The sequence below is a fragment of the Miniopterus natalensis genome, chromosome 10, assembly GCF_054644295.1.
Source record: "Miniopterus natalensis isolate mMinNat1 chromosome 10, mMinNat1.hap1, whole genome shotgun sequence".
Classification (NCBI taxonomy): Eukaryota; Metazoa; Chordata; class Mammalia; order Chiroptera; family Miniopteridae; genus Miniopterus; species Miniopterus natalensis.
In genome coordinates, this window is record NC_142090.1 from 32357076 (window position 1) to 32365362 (window position 8287).

The 8287-nt window shown below is 41.7% G+C and overlaps 2 pseudogenes; both read right to left on the bottom strand.

Moving 5' to 3' along the window:
* Positions 1 to 1129: 1129 nt before the first annotated feature.
* LOC107536704 (large ribosomal subunit protein eL39-like) lies at positions 1130 to 1289 on the bottom strand (annotated as a pseudogene).
* A 6153-nt stretch (positions 1290 to 7442) lies between these two features.
* LOC107536699 (glyceraldehyde-3-phosphate dehydrogenase pseudogene) lies at positions 7443 to 8287 on the bottom strand (annotated as a pseudogene).

An 8287-nucleotide genomic window follows, 5' to 3' on the forward strand; every position in this document is an offset into this window, starting at 1 on the left:
ACAATCAGCTTCTCTCTATATTGCCTTGTTACAACTGTATTTATACTATTTGATTTTATCACTGGTTAAACAACATGACATCATGCTTTGTTCCGGTTTCTGTTTTGGCCTTTCACAGTTAATGATTATACCTTCTTATCTGACCTTTGCTAAAGAATTTACATCTGTTTAGGTATGTTAATTTTAGTCTTATCTATTATTTATATTTCTATAGGCTATTCTACAGGTTAATCTCTAGTTTGTTATTTATATCCTGAAGTTACTATTTTATTGCTCTACCATATAGCTAAAAGGAGAATAACTAAGCCAGCTTTTCTTATATAAAGGTTATGCAAGTCCTAAGTAAGGGTGATGTAGCTTGCACGTGATTGTTTTTAGCTGTGGTGATTGACCGCCTGTCTGGCACCTAGCCTTAGTCTCTCCATTTATATTCCCTGCAGCAGTCTGTCCTCATTGTAATATCCTGTGTATGATGAGGGTTCAGGTGTAGATTGAAATAATCTCTTTCCTAGACTGCTCTTTCCTTGTGGGGATTCCCAGAGTTTTCCATTGATATAAACATTCCCCCAGTAATACATCCCTTAGTGGGAAATCACTGGTGAACTCCCTGTGGATTGCCCTGCACTGCTGAGTCAGCAGGGGCCTTAACCCAGCCTCTTCCCTGGTGGGAAGGTCCCTGGGAGAGTGGGCATCACAAATCCTAACTCTTCTGCTGACATTCTGAGTCTAAGTTCCTTATAGGTGCCACACATATCTTTGTAATACTTGGGGCTTTTACTGAATCATTGTCTTTTCCAGTTCTGTCCAACTCCCCTGCTAGGGAAAAGTTTCCAGCTAGGGCAAAACCCTTTTCTGGTGAAGTGACTTGGATAAGGAGACAGAGCGTCAAGAGTGTCATTGAATATGTCATAAACCAGAATACAAGAGCAGTTTAAAAGGTCTCACATATTTATTAGGGAACCAACATACTAATGCAGAAAAATATTAACAAAAAGAAAAATCATCTTTCAATAATTTCTCAATAAAACATGCTCAACTGTACAGATAATAGTGATCTTTTCAGTGATATGGTAAGATGCAAGCAAGCTGGAGATAGCATGAATATGTGAGCCATCTCATGTTGGATTTCTTATAGACCCAGCTGGGTTCTTTTCCAATGTCTCCTCCTGAAATTGTATTTGATTTGATTTTATTACCAGTTTTTATCAGAATCCATTGAGGAATGGGCATTTCTGCTTTTGTTTCTTGGCCAGGACCCTCTTGATCCTGAGAGTCTTGTGAGAAGACATGGAAAGAAGGAATCAACTGCATGCGTGGTGCCATTGTGGTAATGGCAGAGAAAAAGAGAGCCTATTTGTCTCATATTATAAGCCTTTTTCTGATATAAGTATTTCTACCCAGAATTTTTGATTTCCATGTGCATGTAATATCTTTTTACATTTCTTCATGTTTAGTCTGTGTGTGTCTTTTGATCTAAAGTGGATAACTTGTACGAAGAATATGTATGAGTCTTGTTTTCTTATCCATTTATCTACCCTATGTCTTTTGATTAAAATGTTTAAGTCATTTACATTTAATGTAATTTTTTATAAGTATGTAGTTATTACAATTCTATTATTCAGATTTTTCATCGTTTTCTTCTTGAAAAAGTCTCTTTAACAGTTCTTGTAATACTTGTTTGGTGGTGATGAAATCCTTTAGCTTTTTCTGTCTTGGAAATTCTTTGTCTGTTCTTCAATTCTAAATGATAGTTTTGCTAGGTAGAATAATCTTGGTTGTTGGTCCTTGCTTTTCATCATTTTGAATATTCTTGCCATTCCCTTCTGGCCTGTAAAATTTCTGTTGAGAAATCAGCTGACAATCACCTTCAATTTTCAATGATAGCATTGCTGGGCAGAGTAGACTTGGTTGTAGGTCCTTGCTTATTGTCACTTTAAATATTTCATGTCAGTCTCTTCTGGCCTGACATGTTTCTATTGAGAAATTAGCTGACAGTCTTATAGGAGCTCCCATGTAGCAATTGTCATTCTGTTGCTGTTTTTAAGATTTTCTCTTTGTCATTTTAATTATGATGTGTCTTGGTGTGGGACTTTTTGAGTTAATTTTTTCAGGACTCTCTGATCTTCCTAGACATGTATGTCTGTTTCTTTCACCAGGAAAGTTTTCTGTCATTATTTTTTCAAATAGGTTCTTGATCCCTCACTTTCTCTCTTCTCTTTCTGTTATCCCTATGATGTGGATTTCCTTATGCTTCATGTTGTCCCAGATGTCCCTTAGACTATCTTACTTTTAAAAATTTCTTTTTTCTTTTTGCTGCTTTGATTGGGTGTGTTCTGTTACCTTGTCTTCCAAATTGCAGATTTGATTTTCTCCTTCATCTAAGCTGCTGTTGATTCCTTCTAGTGAATTCAATATTTCAGATATTGATTGTTTTATTTGATATTGATTTGTTTGTATGGTTTCTAAGTCCATTGTTATGCTTGCTATTTCTTTGTTGAAGTCCTTACTAAGTTTCTTGAGTGTCCTCAAAACAATTGTTTTAAACTTTTTATCAGGTAGCATGCTTGCTTCCATTTCATTTAGTTCTTTTTGTGGGGCTTTCTTCTGTTCTTTCATTTGGTGCATATTTCTTTGTCTACCAATTTTGGCTTCCTCTCTGTATTTATTTTTGTGCATTAGGCAGATCTTTTATGCCTCCCAGTCTTGGTATGGTGGCCCTATGTAGTACTTATCTTGAGTGGCTCAGTGGTGCAGTCTCCCTGATCACCTGAGCCCAGTGTTCAAAGTGTTCAAGGTGTGTCACTTATGTGGATTGTGTGTGTCTTCCTTTTGTAGTTGAGTCTTCATTGCTGTTGGCCTTTCCATGGATGGGGTTGCCCCTCCAGCTGGCTATGAGGATCGACCACAGGTTTAATGTATGAGCTGCTGTGTGGGGGCTGATCTCACAAAGCAAAATTTGACCTAACAGTGTCTGGTGCTTTTTGAGATCTTCCTTTGGGTTTGCTGCTTGTGGAACTATTTCAGTCATGTACTTGTGTGGTCTGAAGTCTTCCACAGGGTCAGTTGGTTCTGGGGCCACTTGAGAGGAATTCCAGTGCAGGACAATGTCAGGGACTGCCTGTGAATGGTCCTGGGCTACTGGTTTAGAGCTACCAAGTGATCCACAGTTTGTGGCTGCCTCTCCTGGACCTGGGTGTGCATGAAAGGGGCCAAGCTGAATGCCAAGGCCAGCTTCCACCATCACCAACATTGGGAGGGAGATCAGTAAAATAGTCAAGGCTCCTGAACATCCACTTCTGCCTACCATCTGCCTGTTAGGCTCAATCACTTGAAAAGCCTTTAGTGGTATGTGAGTTGCATGATGGAAGTTCTCAGTGAGTCACCAGGTAGGAGCAAGTGGTGTTCACCAGATTGATACAGATTCAAACTCAGGACCAGTGCTGGGTTTGAGGCCACTTGACAACAGATTCAGTGTACACCAAGGCCAGCTGCCACCTGCTGGGTGTCCTTAGATCTTTGTGGTGATGCAAAGTCTCAAGGAGTTGTTAGATTGAGGCCAGCAGTGTTCATTAGGCAGATACAGACTAATATTGACCATGTGAATGAGGGCTCTGCACAGGAATGGTGGAACTAGTCAGGTGTTCAAGGAAAAAATGTGCCTCAAAACCCCAAGAGCCACACAACTCAGTTTTCCCCAGTGTCTGACTGGGCATCCTGGTGAACCTTCTGCACTGCTGGACCAGGCTGGCCACAGCCATTTGATGATATTGCAAAGCAATAGCTCAGCAGGGTGGAGCCACCAGGTGCCTGGAAGGTGGAGCTAGTGGTTTTCCTATAGTGTGGTTGGTGAATCTTTGTTGGGGGAGGCAAGGTACAGCTTCTCTGGCCAGAGGAAGACCTCTGCTCAAGTCAGAGAGGAACCACTGCTCTGTCACCCAGGGGGTAAAGTGCCACTGCCTTGGCATGTTGTGGGCAGGGCACTCCTGCTCTGGTTTGCAGAGAACATTGCCCTGCTGCTCTGGTGAGCAGTGGGGTGAGGAGAAATGGCCTTCACCCCATAACCACATAACTCAGTCTGTCACTTCCCCTAAGTTCACCCTCAAGATTACTTCAAGAAAGTCTATACTACAAGCTAAGGCAGAAGATTCCTTAGCAGGGTGTGAGCTCAAGTGGGGCAGAGTGTCAGAGAGTTGGGAGGATGGGGCTAGTGTGTTTCTCCAGGCTGATGTGGTATGGAAGTTAGTGCTCAACCTAAGAAGGATGACATCTGTAGGTGGTGTGGAAGAGTGACTCAGCACAGAAATACTGGAGGCTTTCTCTTCAGGTCTCTTCCTAGAGCCATACAACCCTGTCTGTCTTAGCACAACTCCAGCTCTCTCCAATCTGCCCTCCTTCTGCTTAATCCTAGAGTGAATGGCTGCAAATGAGATTTTGTGCACTGTTTTTTTAAGAAGACATCAGTGTTTCTAGCAGACTTCTGTCTCTCTTGCCTCACAAAATGCTCACTGATATTCACACACAGAAGTTATGTGGACTCTTCTTTCTGGCTCTGGGGTTCAGGGCTGGGGAAACCAGCATGGGGTTGAAATTCTATATTTTTCAGTAGGGACCTTTACAGCTAAGATATTTTTCCAAATTTCTAGCCAGTGCATGTGGGCATAGGGCCAGCCTTTTTCATTCCTTTGCCCTTTCTACCAGTCTTTACATGGCTTCTTCTGTAAATCCTTTGTTGTAAGACTTCTGTTCAGTTAGTCTTCAGATAATTATTCAATTTGATAATTCTACAATTTAGTTGTAACTCCAGTTTGGACCTGTTGGACCTGGGAGGAGGTGAATGCATCTTCCACTTATTTCTCCACCACTTTCTTTATTCAAACTAGTCTCATTTTTAAAATTCTATTTTTTCCTTTTTTTTTTTTTTTTGCAGTTCTGATCGCAAATCTACCTACTTTGCTGTTCTGATTGAAAATCTACATATTCTTCCAGATTGCTAATTTGATTCTTGGCTTCTTCTAATCTACTGTTGATTCCCTCTAATGTATTCTATATTTGTTATTATATTATTCATTTCTGACTGGTTCTTTTATTGTTTTCTGTTTCCATTACTATCTCTTTGTTAAAGTTCTCACTGAGTTCATCTATTCCTTCTTTAAGTTCATTGAGCATTTTTATAACCAGTGGTTTGAACTTCACATCTGGTAGATTGCTTGTCTCTATTTTGTTTAGTTCTTTTTCTGATGGTTTGTTCTGTTATTTTATTTGGGATATGTTTCATTGTTTTCTCATTTTGATTGCCTCTTTGTGTTTGGTTTTTACATATCAGTTAGAGCTGCTACATCTCCCTATCTTGGTAGGGAGTGGCCTAATGTAGTAAGTGTCCTGTGAACCTCAGTGGTACAGGCTCCCTGATCACCTGAGCCCAGTGCTCAAGGTGTGTCACTTACGTGGATTGTGTGTGCCCTCTTGTTGTAGTTGAGTCTTGAGTGCTCTTGGTATGTCAGTGGGTGGGATTGACCCAAAATGCTGACAGGCTGTGAAGACTGGTCATGGATACAGTAAATAAATTGTGCAGGGGCTGATATCACAGAGTGAGATTCTCTTTAGTGGGGTTTTGTAGAGGTAGTTGGGTGGTGCACTGGTGTGGTCTAAAGCTGGTCACCAAGTGTGCTGGTTATGCAGCCTCTTGAGGGGAGCTCTGGTGCAGGCTAATATCATCTGCTTCCCATGCTCTGTACAGGACTACCTGGTATGAGCTACAAGGTTATCTGCAGATAGTTGCCATTTGTGCTGGGCTTGGAGGTTCCTGGGAGAGGCTAAGCTTCAAACCAAGACTGGCTGCCACTAGTGTTGGGCTTGGGGCTACTTAGCAAGATGTACGAAGTACACTGAAGCCAGACATTGTTTGTTTGGCATCTGTGAATCTTTTTGAGAAATTTAAGGAAAGTCTACAGTATGGAAAAACCATTGGGATGCCTGGCTGGTGTAGCTCAATGAATTGAGCATCATCCTATGCACCAAGAGGTCATTGGTTCAATTTCTGGTCAGAGCACATGTCCAGGTTGCCTGCTTGATCCTCAGTAGGGGACGTGCAGGAGGCAGGCAATCAATGTTTCTCTCTCATAGATGTTTCTATCTCTCTTTCCTTTTCCCTTCCTCTCTTTCTAAAATCAACAAAAAACATATTAAAGAAAAAGAAAAGAAAAAAAAGCCACTGGGAGCATCCTGGCCAGAAAGCTGTGTGGAGCAGGATCTCAGGGAATCACCAGGGCAAGGTAAACAGTGTTAGTGAGGTTGATGGAGGTTTGGAGTTGGTGTCAGTCTATGCTTGTAGGCTGGGTGGGAGAGATCTCAACAATGGAATAATGTGTTCTGCCAACACTTCTGTCTGGGAGAAAGCTGTCCCTCCAGCCCTCACTCTGGAGCCAGACAATTCAGTTTTCCCCCTTATATCTCTGGTGCTTAATGCTTCCCCAGCACTGGAGCTCAGACAGAGTGAGTCTGTTATTGAGTACATCTGTGTGTTAGTCATTTAAGAGGAACATCTGACTCTCCCCCAGCCTTCTGTCTCATTCAGCCACAATTTCTGATGGGTTTTACAGCCAAAAATTATGGGGGTTCCCCATAATGGAACCCTGTACTGGAACCCTGAACTTGGGGGTGGTGCTGCTGTGGGTCTGGGATCCCTTGCTCCTCAGAGTGGGTCTCCATAGCTGAGATATATGTCCTGAATTTTAACCACACACGTGGGTATGGGACCAGACCATTCTGCACCTTTGCTCTTCCTACCAGTCTTGATGTGGTGTCTTCTTTATATTTTTAGTTGAAAAGCTGTTGTTTAGATAGTCTTCTGATGGTTTTCTGTAGTTTAGTTGTAATTTTGATATGGTCATGGGAGAAGGTGAGCACAACATTTACAGACTCTGCCATCTTGATTGGAAGGCTATTGTTATTTTTTAATGACACTATATTGTACTTAGGAGCCAGAGCAGGGTGAGATAAGGTTGGGGAACACATATTAAAAACAGAGGTCAAATCTCAAATGAATGAGAAGAATGCATTACTATATTGGTAGGCCATGAGCTCCCTAAGTGTAAAGACTGCCATTTCCCCAGAGCCTAGTGCAGGACCCAGAATGTAATAAATATTTAATAAATAGTTAATTGAATAAAGGAGTATATGGTGATGGTTCAGTGATTGGACTCTGGAGCCAGGTTCCCTATTCAAATCTTGGCTATACAACTTACTTTGGGCAAATCAATCAACTTCTTTATGTTCCAGGTTTTATTCTTTCAGATTAAAACGGGGATGAAAAAGTAGCTATTTCAAAGGGCGATATGGGGAAAACATAATTTTTAAGTAGTAAAACAATTATTGTGATTATAGTCATTTTATTAATCCATTAATTAAACAGAAACCACAATATTAATTATTGATTTACTATATTAAACTATTTTAAATGGCAGTGACTTATAGGCCAGGATACCCTTGAGGGAACCCTCTGATGCCTGCTTCACTACCTTCTTGATGTCATCATATTTGGCATCTTTCTCCAGGTGGCATGCCAGATCCACAACCAACACATTGGGGGTAGGGACACAAAAGACCATGCCAGTGATCTTCCCATTTAGCTCAGGGATGAACTTGCCGACAACCTTGGCAGGACCAGTAGAAGTTCTAGGCAGCTCCTCAGCCATAATGCCAGTTTCCCAGAGGGGTCATCCATGGTCTTCTGGGTGGAAGTAATGGCATGGACTGTGATCATGAGTCCCTCCACAATGTCAAAATTGTCATGGATGACTTTGGCTGGCGGGGGGGTGGGGGGCAAGCAGTTGGTGGTGCAAGGAGGCATCACTGACAATGTTGAGGGAGTTTTCATACTTGTCATAGTTCACACCCATCACAAACATGGGGATATTCACAGAAGGGGAGAGGTGATGACCCTCTTGCTCCACCATTCAAGTGAACCCCAGTCTTCTCCATAGTAGTGAAGACATCAATGGATTCCACAACATTCTCAGCACCAACATCATCCCATTTTATCTTGGTGTGATCTCACTCCTGGAAGGTGGAAATGGACTTTCCATTGATGACAAGCTTCCTGTTCTCAGCCTTGACTGTGACTTTGAGCTTGCCATGAGTAGAATCATGCTGGAACATGTAAACCACGTCATTGAAGTCAATGAAGGGGTCATTGATAGTGACAATGTCCACTTTGCTAGAGGTGAAAATCAGCCCTGGTGACGAGGTGCCCAATAGGACCAAATCTTTTCACTCTGACTTTTACCAT